At 40.9% G+C, this 18,355-nt stretch overlaps 1 protein-coding gene across 1 annotated transcript in view; it reads left to right on the top strand.

Annotated features, from left to right (window-relative positions):
• The first annotated feature begins 7,085 nt into the window (after positions 1–7,085).
• Positions 7,086–18,355, top strand: part of LOC143018582 (glycerophosphocholine cholinephosphodiesterase ENPP6-like) — a 77,395-nt gene continuing 66,125 nt past the window's right edge. The window contains exon 1 of the mRNA XM_076174072.1: positions 7,086–7,466. The gene's annotated coding sequence lies outside the window, so the exon portion shown is untranslated. The remainder of the gene's footprint in view (positions 7,467–18,355) is intronic.

Genomic DNA, 18,355 nt, shown 5'->3' with positions numbered 1-18,355 from the left:
TTAGGACAAAATGTCACAATGGGATGTAATGACAGTGGAGGACAAAAGATCACGATGGGAAATAATGATAGTGGTGGACAAAATATCACGATAGGATGTAATGATAATGGAGGAGAAAATATCACGGTAGGATATAATGTCAGTGAAGAACAAAATATAATTTTAGGAAGAGATACCGGACAGAATGTCAATGAAGGCCAAAATATCAAGATAGGATGTAATGACAGTGGAAGACAAAAGATCACGATGGGATGTAATTATAGTGGAGGAAAAAATATCACGGTAGGATATAATGTCACTGGAGGACAAAATATAATTTTAGAAAGGGATGCCGGACATAATGTCACTGAACGACGGGAGGCCGGCGTGAATCACGGTGACGTTGGGGGACAAAATGTACAAAATAGATCGGATGACCGTAATCGACCAGATGTCCGTGATGGGGGAAATGTTAATTTTGATAGGAGAAATGTTAATGAAGCATTGAATGTCAATGAAGGACCAAATAATAATAATATAGAGCAAGGCATAAATAAAAAACAAAATGATAATATAAGACATGATATTGAAACTCAAAATGTGTCAAAAAGAAATAATCAGGAGTTTCTTAAAACTATGTACTTTAATGCTCGTAGTATTAGGAACAAATTTCAAGAAATACAGGCGTATGTCAAAAGCGAAAATCTCGATATGATAGGAATAACTGAGACATGGTTAAATGGTACAGAGTTCGAAGCTGAATTTAATATTGCGGGATTTAAACACTTTCATCAGGATAGAAACCACAAGAAAGGTGGGGGTGTTCTATTGTACGTTAAAAACAATGTTCATGCTTGTGTTTTAGAGAAAGTGAAACAGGATGCATATGACAGTTTGTGGGTTGAGTTAACCCAAACAAATGGACAAAAAATGAATATAGGTGTAATATATAGGCCAAAGACATTATCATTAGCAGACGACAAACTGTTATTTCAAGAACTGTCTAGTTTCTGCGACCGGGATTTATTGATAATGGGTGATTTCAATTTTACTGACATTGATTGGATGACCCTTGAACATGGCCATATAGGTAGTCGCTTGATTGATTTTCTTGGTGACAATTACTTAATTCAGCATGTAAAAGAGCCCACAAGATATGGAAACTTACTCGATTTATTGATCACTAGCCGCGAAAGCATGGCAACTGATGTAGAAGTCGGTGAATCTGTTGCAAATAGCGATCACAACTTAGTCAGATTCAAACTCCTAAACAATTTTAGAATAGATACTTGTGCTTCTAAAATACCCGATTTCAGTAAAGCTCAGTTCATAGAACTACGTCAGGAGCTTCAGCTTACAGATTGGGAGGAAAAATTAAACGAAAGACCTGTAGATCAGATGTGGGAAATATTTCAAAATACGCTCACTAAGATGATTCAAACTTACATTCCTTTTAAGGACAGACGTCCCCCAAATCAGGCTCGCCCAAAGTGGCTCGACAAAGAAACTGAAAAAAGTATTGCTAAAAAGAGACAGGCTTATAAGAAATATAAGTGCTCGGGTGTATCTAATGACTATGAAAGTTATGTATCAATACAGAGAGATTTAAAAAAGACAATAAGAAAAAGAAAACGACAATACGAAATGAACATCGCTGAGAAATCCAAAGAGAATCCCAAAGAATTCTATAGTTACATTAGAGATAAAAAGGTTGTTAGGAATCACATTGGTCCACTATTATCTGCTGACGGTCAACTTGAATATTCAAATGAAGGAATGTGTAATCTCTTAAACAATTATTTTAGCTCGGTATTCGTAAACGAAACACCTCAAAGTGAATTCCAAACTGAAACCTGTGAAAAGTCTGGGGTAAACTTACTCACTACGGTAAATATAACAAAAGAAACAATTAAAAGGTGTATAGACAAACTCAAAGTTAATAAAACACCAGGGCCTGACGGTTGGCATCCAAGAATCTTAAAGGAAATGAAAAATGAGATTGTTGTTCCATTAGAAATCATTTTCAAGAAATCCATCATATCCGGAGATGTCCCAAGAGAATGGAAGCTAGCTAACGTTACTCCCATATTCAAAAAAGGTGACAAAAAGAAACCAAATAACTATAGGCCTATAAGTTTGACTTCGATCGTAGGAAAAATAATGGAAACTATCATCAGAGATGCTATCGAATATCATTTAGAAAGTAACCGTTTGATAAATGATAGCCAACATGGTTTCAGACGGAAACGTTCTTGCGTGACTAACTTACTCGAATTCTACAACACAGTTGTCTCGAATTTTGACAAAAGAAACAATATAGATTTAATATATCTAGACTTTGCAAAAGCTTTTGATACCGTCCCACACGAAAGACTTCTTACTAAATTAGCTTTGCATGGAATAAGTGGTAGCCTATTAGGTTGGACTAGTAATTGGTTGAAAGGTCGAAAACAGAGAGTTGTTTTAAATGGAAAAACTTCTGGATGGAAAAGTGTTGCAAGTGGAGTTCCTCAGGGTTCCGTTGTTGGGCCACTTCTATTCATAGTATATATAAATGATATAGACCATGGACTAAAATCTACTGTTTCCAAATTTGCTGATGATACAAAACTGTGCGGAGTGGCAAATGATCACTCAAACCAATTAGATATTCAAGAAGATTTAGATAAATTACAGCAATGGTCTGAAAAGTGGCTAATGAAATTTAACACAAGTAAATGCAAGGTAATGCACATAGGTAAAAATAACAGCAAGTACGATTACAAGTTATTTGGAAATTCGTTAACAAAAGTGGATAGTGAAAAAGATCTCGGCGTAATTATCAGTAACGACCTCAAATCATCCAAGCAGTGTATTTCAGCCTCTGAGAAAGCAAATAAGATTCTGGGATTGATTGCGCGATCTTTTGATTTCAAAAGTCCATCACTCATTAACAAGCTATATAAATCGTTAGTTCGTCCACATTTGGAATATGCTGTTTCCGTATGGTCACCGAATCTCATTAAAGATATTGACAGACTGGAAAAAGTACAACGGCGAGCCACAAAACTGATTCCAAATATCAAAAATAAATCATACGAAAATCGACTTAAGCACATGAATCTGTTTTCCCTAAAAAAGCGTAGACTCAGAGGTGACTTGATACAGGTCTTTAAGATTTTAAAGGGAATTGACAACATCAAAAGTGACCAAATTTTCACATTGAATGAGAATCCGACAAGAAACAATGGTCTCAAACTGTCCGGAAATAGATTCAATTTGGAAGTAGGTAGAAACAACTTTGCCAACCGTGTAGTTAATGAATGGAATAAACTTCCTGCACAGGTAGTGCAATGTAGTTCAGTTCGAAGCTTTAAGAATCATTTAGATAAATACCTAAGTAAGATGCTGTAATTATTATAATTTATGTTATATTATTTGTTTTTGTTTTGTTATAATTTGTCTGTCTGATTTTCATTTATTATTAGTTATATGTCAATTTATTATCATTTACTATTTACCTGTTTGTTTGTTATTCAACTATACCAATGCATTTATTTATGTATTTTAATTGTTATTTACATTGTTATAGTTTTAATTTATTATTATGATTTTTTTTTTTTTTTTTTTTTTTTTTTTTTTTTTGCATCCGACCTAGATATGGATCAAAAGGTCTCCTGTCGGCATGCTTTGCCTTTGTAATCCTTTGTAAAACAACAATAATAATAATAATAATAATAATAATAATAATAATAATAATAATAATAATAATAATAATAGTAATAATAATAATAATAATAATAATAATAATAATAATAGTAATAATAATAATAATAATAATAATAATAATAATAATAATAATAATAATAATAATAATAATAATAATAATAATAATGATAATGATAATAATGATAATAATAATAGTAATAATAATAATAATAATAATAATAATAATAATAATAATAATAATAATAATAATAATAATAATAATAACAACAACAACAACAACAACAACAACAACAACAACAATAATAATAATAATAATAATAATAATAATAATAATAATAATAATAATGATAATAATAATAATAATAATAATAATAATAATAATAATAATAATAATAATAATAATAATAATAATAATAATAATAATAATAATGATAATAATAATAATAATAATAATAATAATAATGATAATGATAATAATAATAATAATAATAATAATAATAATAATAATAATAATAATAATAATAATAATAATAATGATAATGATAATAATAATAGATATAATAATAATAGTAATAATAATAATGAGAGTAATAGTCATTTTCTAAGAGAAGGTCCCAGATGCCCAGATTCCTGGTACAAAAGATGATTTACCTCCTCCTACCTTTATCACTTCATCCAGATCTATTTTCATGCTCAGTTCTTTCACGTTACCTTTGAGCCTCGCTCATCTTCTGTATCCATCTTCCAGTACTCTGCTCTATTGTCCTTTTCCTCCGTCAATCAGTTCTTGCCAATTTCTCTTTTCAGTGTTGCTCATTAGGATCAGATCCCTAAAGGGAATTGTCCAAGATCCCTTTTCACGGTTCTGGGAACCGTTTGAGTTCTTCTTCCTTGTCTTCTTGTCCTCCTACCCGTCTCTTCCCAGTCGTGGTCCCTAAAGTCATTTCAGTCTCTTCAGTGTGTTCACGGTTGTAAGTTCGTCTCTCCGGGCGTTCTCTTCATTTCGTACGCACGCACAGCCTCAAAAATAACTTCGGTGAACAACAAAAGGAGACCTACAAAAGGAGACCAACCCAAGGATATATTAGGCAACAAATCTAAAATGAAAATGACAAAACACTCGTGAAAAAGTTCTGTGTTTTACTCAACATTTGCATCGACACAACAACGACTGCGCATCTTAAAGAGTGTCTACAAACTTATTCATCCTGCTGTATTCGTCTCACCTTTTCTTGCCTGAGAGATCTCATCCACCATATGTGAAGGACGCTAGGGTGGAGGGTAATTTCTAATACTGCATCTCCACTGTCTGATGTAATAATGTAGATTACCCACTGAAGAAACTCATACCAAGCTACAAATGACACGTTGGGGTGAGCCTGACCATGACTTCGCAATATAGAAATCTATATATTAAGTAATAAATCCTAGGAAACGCCTTCCATCCTTCTCCCTGGCCGATTATCTTCTTGTGCCCGACGATGCAAAACAAGTCGGGCCAGCTCGGACTTGGCCTAGACTACGAAAGAAAAGGGCAAATGAATTGCAACCAAGTTTCCCGTTCGGTTGATGAAGGTTAGATATGGCTGGGATTGGGATATTGCAGAATATGTACCGAGGAGGATGCTGCGGGATGTGTAATAGTGTGTATGTGTGATAGTGTGTGTGTGATAATGTATGTGTGATAGTGTGTGTGATAGTGTGTGTGTGATAGTGTGTGTGTGTGTGTGTGTGTGTGTGTGTGTGTGTGTGTGTGTATGTATGTGTGTGTGTGTGTGTGTGTGTGTGTGTGTGTGTGTTAGTGTGTGTGTGTGATAGTGTGTGTAATAGAGTGTGTGTGTGATAGTGTGTGTGATAGTGTGTGTGTGTGTGATAGTGTGTGTGTGTGTGATAGTGTGTGTGATAGTGTGCGTGTATGTGATAGTGTGTGTGTGATAGTGTGTGTGATAGTGTGTGTTATAGTGTGTGTGTGTGTTTGTGTGTGTGCGTGTGCTGGGGGAGGGAGGGGTAGTTTGCAGTGTGGTAGTGGGTGCAATGCTGCAAGGGTGAAGATATTGCAGAATGATAATGGGGATTATGAAATATAGGGTATGGCTTGGGGTACAGGAATAATGTGCGTGTGTGTGTCCGTGTATGTGTGTTTGTGTGTGTGTGTGTGTGTGTGTGTGTGTGTGTGTGTGTGTGTGTGTGTGTGTGTGTGTGTGTGTGTGTGTGTGTGTGTGTGTGTGTGTGTGTGTGTGTGTGTGTGTGTGTGTGTGTGTGTGTGTGTATGTGCAAGGGGATGTTAGTGTGACGGCTTGTAATGTTGTAGGGGTAGAGGGTAGTGCACAATGTAACTGGTCATTGTGAAGCATATGCGTGTTTCTGAGTATGGTTGGACTGCTGAGAATGAACACAGTGTTCTGGAGTGTATATAGTGTTACTGCATACTTTTTGAAGTCCACCATCTGTCGCAGGAGGTATAGTAGCCTAGTAGGTCGGGGCAGGTTGCCAAAGTATTGAACATCCCTGACAACATCACCAAAACCCACTGTCCAACACCAGTACCTGTACTAATACCAAAACCGAGAGCAACACCAACACAATACAAAACAACGGTAGCATTCTCAACAGCAATAACTCCACAGACAATTAAATTACCTCCACCATATCAATACCCCCTTCACCACATTAACACCGCCACCACCAGAACGAGCGATATCGTCCTACCTGACCCTGTTACCATCGCGATTCTCACCACCACCACCACCACCACCACCACCACCACCACCACCACCACCACCACCACCACCACCACCACCACCACCACCACCACCACCACCACCACCACCACCACCACCACCACCATCATCATCATCATCATCATCATCATCATCATCATCATCATCATCATCATCATCATCATCATCATCATCATCATCATCATCATCACCATCACCATCACCATCACCATCACCATCACCACCATCACCATCACCATCACCATCACCATCACCATCACCATCACCATCACCATCACCATCACTATCACCATCACCCAACAACAACATTAACAACTTAAGCCCCAATACCATTGCAATCGCTGCCACCGCCGCTGCCGCCACCGCCGCCGCCTTCTTCGCCGCCACCGCCGTCGCCGCCGCCGCCGCCCGGGGCACAAGGAGCAGCACCACTTGCCTGTTCAGTCGGACGTACGACGGTGGTCGTGTTTACCCTTCCTCGCCAACAGGGAGACCACGAGGCTGCAAAGCTTTTCTTCAGGACAGAATCCTCACACGAGCTTCTGGGATGCCAAGGGTCTGTTGTCCCCGGTCTTCGTGAGCCATCGAAGGCCGCCAGGGATCCTGTTCCCGAGGAATCCCGCTGTGCGACGTTTCGATCCAGCTAAGTGGTTCCGTGCATATATCAAACGAGGGTTGCCCTGTAACACGTTCCAGCTTAATCGTAAGCAAAGCTCTTGGTGGCAGAATTCGCCGGTTGGGATCCGAATTCCCCTGTGTCCACGCTCCCTGGTCGTGACACGACCTGGGTCATTCGATAGGCCCCTCCTGAAGAAGCGCCCTTCGGAGGCGCGGCGGATGGCAAGAGCAACTTCGCGTGTGCGTATGTGTGCGCTATTTTCTTCTGCGTCCCACAGAGACGGTTGCTTCACACTAGTTCTTGCCTGACCAGCGGGACAGTGAGCACCTCAGACCCACGGCGCGAAGTGGCCAACCTGCTCCCGCGCCTGCTGCATCTCCTGCTACGTGTCTTCCTCCGGACACCGCGACGCCTCAAAGGTGAGTCCGGCAGGGGGGCAACCGTCTGCTTCCGGAGGCAGCCTCGACCTCTGGAGCCAGGCTTCGCCTAATTCGCGAGAGTTTTGGTTCTACAGGCGGGTCTTGATGGCGAAGGAACAAGGCGAACGATGGTAAAGCTGACCGGATCCACGATTACCTCAAGTGATTGCCTGTGTTTGAAAAACGATTGATGGAATGGCGTGGACAGACTCCTCTGGAGGAGATTCTTGCGAGTTTACGTTCCGCGGGATAGACCTCCTACTTTCCGCCTGACCCGCCGCCTCCTCATAAGTCCCCAGCTCATCTCACACGGCCAACCCATCATCACACGAACTCCTCATCACCTACTTGCCTAATAACCTGTTCACTTCATCATTCGTCCACCAGACAACTTGTCCATCTTACCATCCGTCCTCTTCACCCCCTTTCCGTCCCAGCCCGTCCTCTCTTATCACCTACTCACCTAATCCCTTCACCTTAACTCCTACTCACCCTACCACCTGCCAGTCCTCTTGTCTGACGTCCACTTCATCCTTCATCCCAAGCTCCCCCCTTCTCGTACTCACCTAACCCTTTGCCCGGCGCCGCATCACCTACCTCTATCACCAGGTGATTCACCTGAACAATTTTCTGTACCGCTGATATACTTCATCCCTTCTTGACCCCTCACCTCACCATCACTTCATCATTTCCCTTCTTTCTTCCTCATCCCCATAGCTTAATTCCCACCCTCTAGACACTGCCGCACCTCTTCCATGCATTTCCATACCGCTATACATCCACTCCCCATCTCGCATTCTCTGCTTCCTCCCCGTCCCCACTTCTCCCCCCTTCCCCACCTCTCCCCCTTCCCCACCTCTCCCCCCTTCCCCACCTCTCCCCCTTACCCACTTCTCCCCCTTCCCCACCTCTCCCCAAAGCCTACCTTTCAGCCCACCCATCTCTCTCTCTCCCTTCCCCCACCTCACCTTTCACCGCCTCTTCTTTTCGATTCCTCTCGGTTCCTTCCTTCGTCCCTCCCCATAGTCTTCCTCCGAAAGATTTTTCAGATATGCTTCTCCCCGGTACCTCTCAACACAACTGCCTCTCTGATTTCATGCCTCAACCCTCCTCCCCCCCTTCCTCCCCTCCCCTGGCCTCTCTCCCTAAAAATACACTTGGACAGACAAATTCCTAGCATGGCAGTGTCGATATACTGTTTTCTTTCTCTTTACTGAAAACACAATAAAAATGTTTAGTTTGTATGCCTTGTTGCAAGGTTTCTCCGCATTTAACAACCACAAAAGGTGGTCTTAACCATTGTAGTCATAGATGTAGAAAAAATGTGTGTGTAAGTGCCTTGATGTATCAGCAACTTCTGTGTCCGTTTGTACATCCATCTTTATGCTCTCTTGCTTCTCTCTTTATCCATAATAACCCTCCTACTCTTCTCCCCACTCGTTGTATCTCTATTCAATTACTCCTCATCCTTCTTTCCTTCCTTCCTTCCTTTCTTCTAATTCTCGTATTGTTTCCTCCTTCTCCCCCTTGCCCTGCACCTCTTTCTTCTTTATTTATCACTTCCTCTTCTTCCTATACTTCTTTCTCCTGTCTCTAATGCCTTCCTGTGTTTGACTTCCTCCCTCTCACTTTCATTCTTTATTCTGTACTCTTCTCTCCTACCCAATCCTGAGTTCCCTCCCTCCTTCCTCATATCCCCATCACGCCTCTCCCGTCCACTTGTCTCTCTTTCTTCCACCTGTCCCTTTTTTTACTTCCTACAATAAGTTCCCTTTTCGCTTGACCTCCTCAGGTTATTATATCACCCTTGCACCCACACCCCCTCCTCTGAATCCTTTGCTCCCCTTCTTCCTTCCCGGCCTCTACTCCCTCCCTCCACTTACCTCCTTTATGACTCGCTCATTCCCTCCCCACCTGACTCTCTGCCCTGCCCTGCCGTGTCTCTCCCCTCCCCCACCCCACCTTCTCTTCTCTGTGTCTCCCGTTTGCATACAGCTCCCGTAACCCAGACTTGATGCTGTTCTACGAGATCCCCCGACTGACACTCCCCCTCTCCCTCCCTCCACCCCATCCTCCCACCTTCCTTCTGTCCTATCCCTCCCTTTCCCTCAACTCCTCCCTCCTTATCTTCCTTCTCTTCTTTCCTCCCGTCCTTCTTACTCCTTCTCACTCTCCCGCCACTCCCTCTCTCACTGCCTTCCCTCTCCCCTCTCTAAATCCTCCACCTTTTCTCTTCTTCCCTCCCGCCCTCCGTCCTTCCTTCCTCACTCACCTGTTCTCCTTTTGTATCCCCCTTTATCGTGGTCCCCCATTATCTCTCCCCTACATTTCCTTTTCTTTCCCTTCCCTTCCTCGTTCTCCTCTTGTCGTCTTCATTCATTTTTCCACTCCGAAGAGAATGTCTACCATTCCTCTGGTTGCTTCTTTCTATTTCCCTTTTATCCTTTCCTCATTCCCCCTTTTTATTCTCTTTCCATCTCTCATTCATCTTCTTGATTTTATTTTCTTAATATTTCTTCTCTTTATTCTCATTAATCTGCATAACTTCTTCCGTGTCTTCATCCTTACTACTGATATTATTACTTGAATTCTTTTACCTTTTCATCTTTATTTTCATAAGTCACTTCCATTTTTCAGAGATCATCATCCTCTCCCTCTAGTCCTGTACCGACCTCGCACATCCCTTCCAGCTCGTATCCTTGTACTCCCTCGAATCCCTAAAGACCTCCTTGCTTCCTCTTACCATTAACATCGTTTCTCTTCTTGGTTCATATCCATCCTCTCCAGGTGCTCCCTCCGTATACTTCTGGTCCCTCCCCCACTAAACCTGTCATAGGGAAACTAGTTTGCGTTCCCCAGGAGGAGTGGAAGAAGAAGTCCTCGTGAGGGGTATTTAGGTATATGTGGTCACTTGGAGGTGGACGGGGGACTGGGGACGGGGGGGGGGGATGGAGTGGACCCCCTGCAGGGCATGGGCCTCCTTCAAGAGGCGGACAGAGTGGTCTTGATTCGGACACCCTCGGGGAGGCCATTAGGCTCCACGTGAGAAGTCAGAGGTGGGGCCCTTGCGAGAGGTGGACCCTTCTTCAGGGAGGTCGCCACTTCTCCCCAGAGAAGAAACCCGCTCGAGAAAAGCAAAAGAATAAAAAGGAAAATAAAGAAAGTGGAACTGTTTGGCGGTGTAAAGGAAACATGCGTTGTTGTGGGAAAATGTCTGTGGAAATGTTTTGCAAGCAAGCATGTGTTCTCACTCGCAAAGGAATGTCAAATGCAAATTTATACATCAGCAGACACATTCACAAAAATACAAATTGTAAGACAGCTTCGCACAAAAAACACCTTTGCCCGAGTGAAAACACGCACATACATGCGCACGCACACACATACGCACGCAAGCACGCTGGTACACATACACGCACACATGCACACACACACACACACACACACACACACACACACACACACACACACACACACACACACACACACACACACACACACACACACACACACACATACACACACACACACACACACACACACACACACACACACACACACACACACACACACACACACACACACACACACACACACACACACACACACACACACACACACACACACACACACACACACACACACACACACACACACACACACACACACACACACACACACACACACACACACACACACACACACACACACACACACACACAACGTTTGTGAACTTTGCTGTTGTATTTACATTTCGTGTTGCTTACATTCGGTTATCTTTTTTTTTTCCGTTTCCAACCATTCTGAATTGTATTTCCTTAACCCCGTGAGCTACGATGGCGAAATTCTATTCTTCTTCTGATCATTGTAAGACATTTTCATTCATCTGGAAAGAGGGGAGGGGTCGCGATGAAGGGTTTGGGGCTGGATAGTTAGCCTCTTCGTTGTATCAATTAGTCCCTTCACGATATCAGTAATCCCCTTCGCTATCATCCCTTCGTCATATCAATTAATTGGCCCGTTCGCTGTATAAAGCCCCTTTGTTCCATGGGTTTCGCTATATTATGTAGATCCTTTACTATACTTATTAGTCCCTTTGTTCTATCAGTTAGCTCCCTTCGCTACATTAACCAGCTATCTCTCGTCCGAGGGACATCAGTCAAAATCAGAAGAGAAAATAGAAGTTTAATGCTCAGCGTTTTGTACACTATACAATTTAAAATGCACCAAACCTCTACTTTGAGTTCGACTATTGTCCCTCGGAAAAGCGATAGCTATTTTGAATACAAAAGCTAAGTCTATAGTTAGACGTAATGAAAACCTCCACAAGAAGACTATTGCTGATTTCTTCAGTGAAATATGTCTACAGGAGTACCTACTGCCGATATATCTCTCTTGATAGCGCAGTCGGTTAAGTCCCTGTCCCTGTTAAGTGCTAGTGGAGGTTCGAGTCCTTAGCTGTACCACGTATCAATTTCTGCATATATGCCTCCTCCAGTTTCTCGATGATGATGGCTTAGAATGAAGGTGAATTGTGGTTGATAAATGTAAATGCACACACACACACACATACACATACACACACACACACACACACACACACACACACACACACACACACACACACACACACACACACACACACACACACACACACACACACACACACACACACACATATGTATATATACATATATTTATGAGTGTGTATATACATAAACGCACATACAAAATAGGACGGGAGAAACATATGAGAGGAAAAAAGAAGAGAAATAATACATAAGATAAAGGAGGCAAAAATGAGAGCAGGTGTAAAATGGGGGAAGACTATAACAGAATTTTCTGAAAGTAATAAAAGGATGTTTTGGAAGGAAATCAAGAGAGGGAGGGGAGGCGAATCACGTAGAGAAGAAAAGGTAAAAGGTGCTGATGGAGAGATGATAATGGAAGAGGCGGCGGTAAGAGGAAAATGGGCAGAATATTTTAGGGAGTTGCTGAATGTGAAGGTGGATAGGGAGAGAAAGGTGATTGCAGTGGGAGGCGCTCAGAAAATGTCAGTGATGAATGAGAAAAATGGAGGATAGATAAGAAAAGATGATGTGAAAGCAGTTATTAAAATGATGAGAGCAGGTAAGACACCTGGGTTAGATGGGTGTCATGAGGAGTGTCTAAAAAAGGGAGGTACAGTGATGAGGTTGTTTACATACATACATATACCAAGGCTTTTTCCCCCTTACAAGGGAGGTAGCCAAAAAGGGAAAGGCATAAAATAATTTCCACCCATTCCATCCCTGAATACACTCCACACCCCTCCACCCTCCCTCTTATCTGAGCACCTCCTGGATGACGGGTCATCCCTGCACCTTGTTTAATGTTTGTTTAAAAGAGTGTATTGCCGGAGGAGTGGAAGAGTGCCTGTATATTTCCACTCTACAAGGGAAAAGGGGACAAGTGTGAGTGTAGTAGTTTCAGAGGGATCGGTTTGTTGAGTGTAGTTGGAAAGGCTTATGGGCGGGTTTTGACTGAAAGGACTAGGAGAGGAACAGAGTAATTGGTGAGGAACAGTGTGGATTTAGGACAGATAGGGGTTGTGTGGATCAGATTTTTGTGGTAAGACAGATATGTGAGAAAGCTTTAGCAATAGGCCAGGATATTTTATGAGCTTTTATGTATTTGAAAATATGTGAGAAAGCTATAGGAAAAGGTAAGGATGTTTTTTGGGCTTTTATGGTTTTGGAAAATGCTTACGAGAGGGTAGAGAGGAAGACACTGCGGGAGGTATTGCAGATATACGGGATAGGAGGAAAGCTGTTAAGAGCAGTAAAGAGTTTCTACGAGAGTAGTAGAGCCTGTATTATAACTAGAAATGAAGAGAGCGAGTGGCTTGAGGGAAAGGTAGGACTTCGTCAGGTATGTGTCAAATCGCCATGTCTGTTCAGTGTGTACATGGATGGTGTGGTGTGGGAGGTAAACGCAAGGGTAATGGGTCGGGAATTGGAGATGGTTAAAGAAAATGGAGAAAAATGCAGACTGGAAGTGAATATTAAGGGAAAGAGACTGGAGGAAACGGATAGTTTTAGATACTTAGGGGCGAATATGGCGGGGAAGGGAGGAATGGAGGTGGAGGTAGACTGTAGATTGAGAGAAGCAAGTATCTTGGGTGATCAAAAAAGTGTAATGAGAAACAGACATTTGGGAATGGATGCTAAGAGGAGATTGTATGAAGGGGTGATTGTGCCGACAGAATTGTATGGGGTAAAAACATGGAACATAAAAGAGGACGAGTTTAAGTGTGTTTGAGATGTAATGACTGAGAAATATGGAAGGGGAGGGCTGGATAGAGTGAGAAACGAGGAGATGAGGAGGTGAGCGAAGGTGGAAAAGGAATTGGGAGATAGGGTTGATGAAAGATTATTGGGACGGTTTGGACATATGGATAGAATGAGTGAAGAAAGATTAGTAAAAGAAGTATGGAAGGCAGAGGTAGATGGAATGAACAGGAGGGGGCGACCAAGGATGAGATGGATGGATGAGGTAAAAGGGGTGTTCAGAAAGAGGGGAATGTCTATTGAGGAAGAACGGGAGAGGACAGAAGATAGGGGTGAATGGAAAATGGTTGTGTATGGATGATGCTGTGATGCATGAGGGGAAGTGGGTGGGGGATGGGGGGTGAAGGAGTATGTGTGAGAAATAAATTGATGCAGCGGAGATTTCTCACCGTTTTCTCTCTCTCTCTCTCTCTCTCTCTTTTTTTTTTTTTTTTTTTTGCATGAGGGGACGAAGAGAGGAGCGAGTCACCGATTCAATCAGCAACCTTGCTGTGAATGTGCTGTCTCCTGCTGCATTGCTTCTGACTCAGGGCAATGGGCGAGATTCAGGGATGACCCGTCATCCAGGAGGAGCCAAGAAAAGAGGGAGGGGAGGAGGGGTCGTGTATGGGAGTGGAGTGGGTGGGGATGAAATGGGTGGGAGTGGAATTATGCAAACACACACACACACACACACACACACACACACACACACACACACACACACACACACACACACACACACACACACACACACACACACACACACACACACACACACACACACACAACACACACACACACACACACACACACACACACACACACACACACACACACACACACACACACACACACCCCCCCCCTCCCACACACACACACACACACACACACACCCACACACACACATATATATATATATATATATATATATATATATATATATATATATATGTGTGTGTGTGTGTGTGTGTATCTATATAGGTATGTATATATACATGCATATAATATATATGAATATATATATATATATATATATATATGTATATATATATATATGTGTTTGTGTGTATATATATGTATGTATATATATATATATAAAACTTAAACCCACTCTCGGAGAAAGATAAGCTGAGATACAGAGTAAACCGCATATTTCGACCACTATTTGTGGTCCTCTTCAGCAGTTACAATTATAGGGTACATATACAAGAACTTATATACAGAGGAGGAAGCTACAATAGGGAACTCAGTAAGCCTCAGGTCACGTGGCCTGACTGAGGTCGGACGTTTCGTCCTCTGGAGATGAATTTATTAACTGCCATACTAGTGATGGCATCTGGTGACCATTGACCTTTAGAAGTGTTATGATTTGGGAACTGTTTTATTAATGAGGACTCAATAATTTTTTTCTTTTAAAACTACAATGTGATTTGTATACTGTAGCTGCGTTCTTCCAATCAATTCTGTGATCTAAAAGACTAGAATGGAGGAATACAGGGCACGTGACCTGAGGCTTACTGAGTTCCTTATTGTAGCTTCCTCCTCTGTACATAAGTTCTTGTATATTTACCCTATATTCGTAACTGCTGAAGTGAACCACAGCTAGTGGTCGAAATATACGGTTTACTCTGTATCTCAGCTTATCTTTCTCAGAGAGTGGGTTTAAGTTTTATTTTATTCTTGTGTTACGACATCTACGTTACTTGATTTGATATATATATATATATATATATATATATATATATATATATATATATATACACATATGTATATATATATATATATATATATATATACATATATATTTACTGTTGAATGCTAAAGCACATGTGGCATCAATGATTTTTAGAGAACATTTCTCTAACTTTCTAAGTATCCTTTTCTCTTCATAGTTCAAACTCTGGAGAAAAGTACGAAAATCCTTATTCTAGTGGTGACACTGATGTTGGTGGATAGACTTGAATATTTTAATGGCTGTAAGAGCTATGTCAAATAAAAGATGAAATTCAATGCCAAAATGGACAAGAGTGTAATAGGTAAATCATGTCCTGGGAAGTTTGGTGAAAGGGAGAGATATGAAAGAGGTAAAATGCTTGTTAATCCTGAAAAAAATAATACAACGTGAATATAATGAACACTTTCTTTTTAAAACATGTAGGTCGTAAATGGACTTGGCGAAGGAAAGAAAGAAATAGAGTTCGTATTTGATTATAGCAACGTCAATAATGTTGCTGTTATGAATAAAGTAGATATAGGTTGTGGCCATAAGTTGCACACTTATCGTAATTCGGTTTTAAGAGCTAAAATTAATTAATTAATATTCAAGAAGAAAATAAGCTTTGTAAAGGTAAAATGGTAACAAGAAGGAATATCACTTGGAAAATGAAAACAGATTTGAAGTTCTTATAAATAACGAAGATAACATCTAGGTTATGATTTTTTATTTATCAAATGTCATTAATGGATTAGAAATCAGAGAGTAGGAAGAACGCCTGAGATAATAAATACTCTAAAGTAATAATTGATCTGATGAAAAGAAAAAGGATTATACAATTTAAAACAATGAGAGACAAAAAATAGAGAATTGAACTAGACTAGCTTGTCAATAAAAGGCAGAGATCAGAGGGAAAGGAAGAGAAACGTGGATCATATAGAGGAGACTATTCGGAGATGTAAAAATAATAATAATAAAAAAACAGCGTCGAGTACGTACAAGGAGACAATAGTCAATTTCTTTGACAGATAGAGATGGAGGCATTATGATATGCAGAGGCAGAACAGTAAAACATGTAGAAGAATTTTACTAAGAATTATACTTCTCAAATATCAAAGTTCAACTGGTAGATTAATTTATAGACATTAACAGATTACCATGAATTGCAAGTGAAGAAGTAATATCTGCTCTAAAAAGTATGAAGCGAGAAAAAGCATTTAAAGAGGATGGTGTATCGATAGATCTCCTGAAAGACACAGAGAAAGAAGTTTATTTTGGATTAATTTAAAGATATACCCAATATCAGGAAAGCGTTCCTGATTTATAGGGTAACATCATAGTGTTTTTATTTCACAAGGAAAGCACAGAAAAGCCTTAGTCATTATCAGTCGATTAGTTTGTTATGAAATGTGAACAAAGCGTTTTCCAAGAGTTTTACCAATGGACTAAATATTTTTTTATGAAAAACAGGCAAGAGAAGAGGCTTAGAAGTGGATACTTCACTATAAACCATCTGCAGGCAGCGAATTACCCACTCGAGAAAGCAATAGAATGTAGTAAATTTTTGTGTTTAACTTTTGAAGATTGATATCATTGCGGAGAATCCAGTAGCAAAACCAAAGTCAGACACTGTCTATGCCGATGATGCTGTGTTTCTTGCACAGGGAAGCGAGACCGCTTGGACTTTAGGTCACCTGGACCAGGACCAAAATTCAGGCATTTGGGGGTTGCTGGATCAAAAATTTGTGTGTTCATATATGTGGCGAGGGCAGTGAAGTCTTGGAAAGATTAGTATACTTTGGTAGTGTAGTGCATAACATTGGTGGGTCGCATTGGTAAGGCCTTTGAAGGATTGACATTGTCCATGGTGCTATGGACTCGCTCATGCAGAGTATATGGTGTTGTCGATATTTATGCAAGAAGACTAAGATCCGAATCTTCAAGTTGCTTGTAGTTCCCGTGTTGCTGTATGGCTGTGAGACATGGACGCTTAATGCTAACTTGAAGAGGCCTCTCTACGTCTTTGATACCAAATACCTTTTGAGAACCATAACTCTGAGATATCTCTGGGACGCCTTTTCATCAAACCAGTGACTGCTTCATGAGATTCACTCAAGGCCTGTTACCAACATAATTCGTGAACGTCAACTCTGACTATATGGGTATGTGGCACACTTCCCTGACATTCATCCTACTGACAGGGTGATCTCCACAAGAGACAATCCACAGCGGACGAGACGAAGAGGAGGACCTCAGAAGTTGTGGCCAGACCAAGTCACCCAGTCCTGCCGAGATTTGTTTAGGATGGGAAGGGTGGATGCATGGGGGACCTCTTACTAGGAAAAACCGTGGGAATCAGCGTCAGCATACGGGGTATGTTTCCAATTGATGATGATGATGATGATGATGATGATGATGATGATGATGATGATGATGATGATGATGATGATGATGATGATGATGATGATGATGATGATGATGATGATGATGATGATGATGATGATGGTGATGGTGATACTACTGCTGCTGATGATGATGATGGTGATGATGATGGTGATAATGATGATGATGATGATGATGATGATGATGATGATGATGATGATGATGATGATGATGATGATGATGATGATGTCATTGAGCAGTGTGATGACCACTTGTGAGAAGGCTTTATGTACTTGAGTTTAAGCCAGGTGGCCAGCCTGACGAGATGTATAGCTTCGTCCTTGATATCTTTCTCTTCTTCTTCTTCTTTTTTCTTCTTCTTCCTCCTCGTTTTCTTCTTCTTCTTCTTCTTCTTCTTTTTCTTCTTCTTCATCTTCTTCTTCTTCTTCTTCCTCGTTTTCTTCTTTCTCATTTTCTTCTTC

The sequence above is a fragment of the Oratosquilla oratoria genome, chromosome 35 (assembly GCF_046742065.1).
Source record: "Oratosquilla oratoria isolate Oo_2021 chromosome 35, ASM4674206v1, whole genome shotgun sequence".
NCBI lineage: Eukaryota > Metazoa > Arthropoda > Malacostraca > Stomatopoda > Squillidae > Oratosquilla > Oratosquilla oratoria.
The sequence above is the reverse complement of the archived record's forward strand: the minus strand, read 5'-3'. Positions and strand labels throughout refer to the sequence as shown.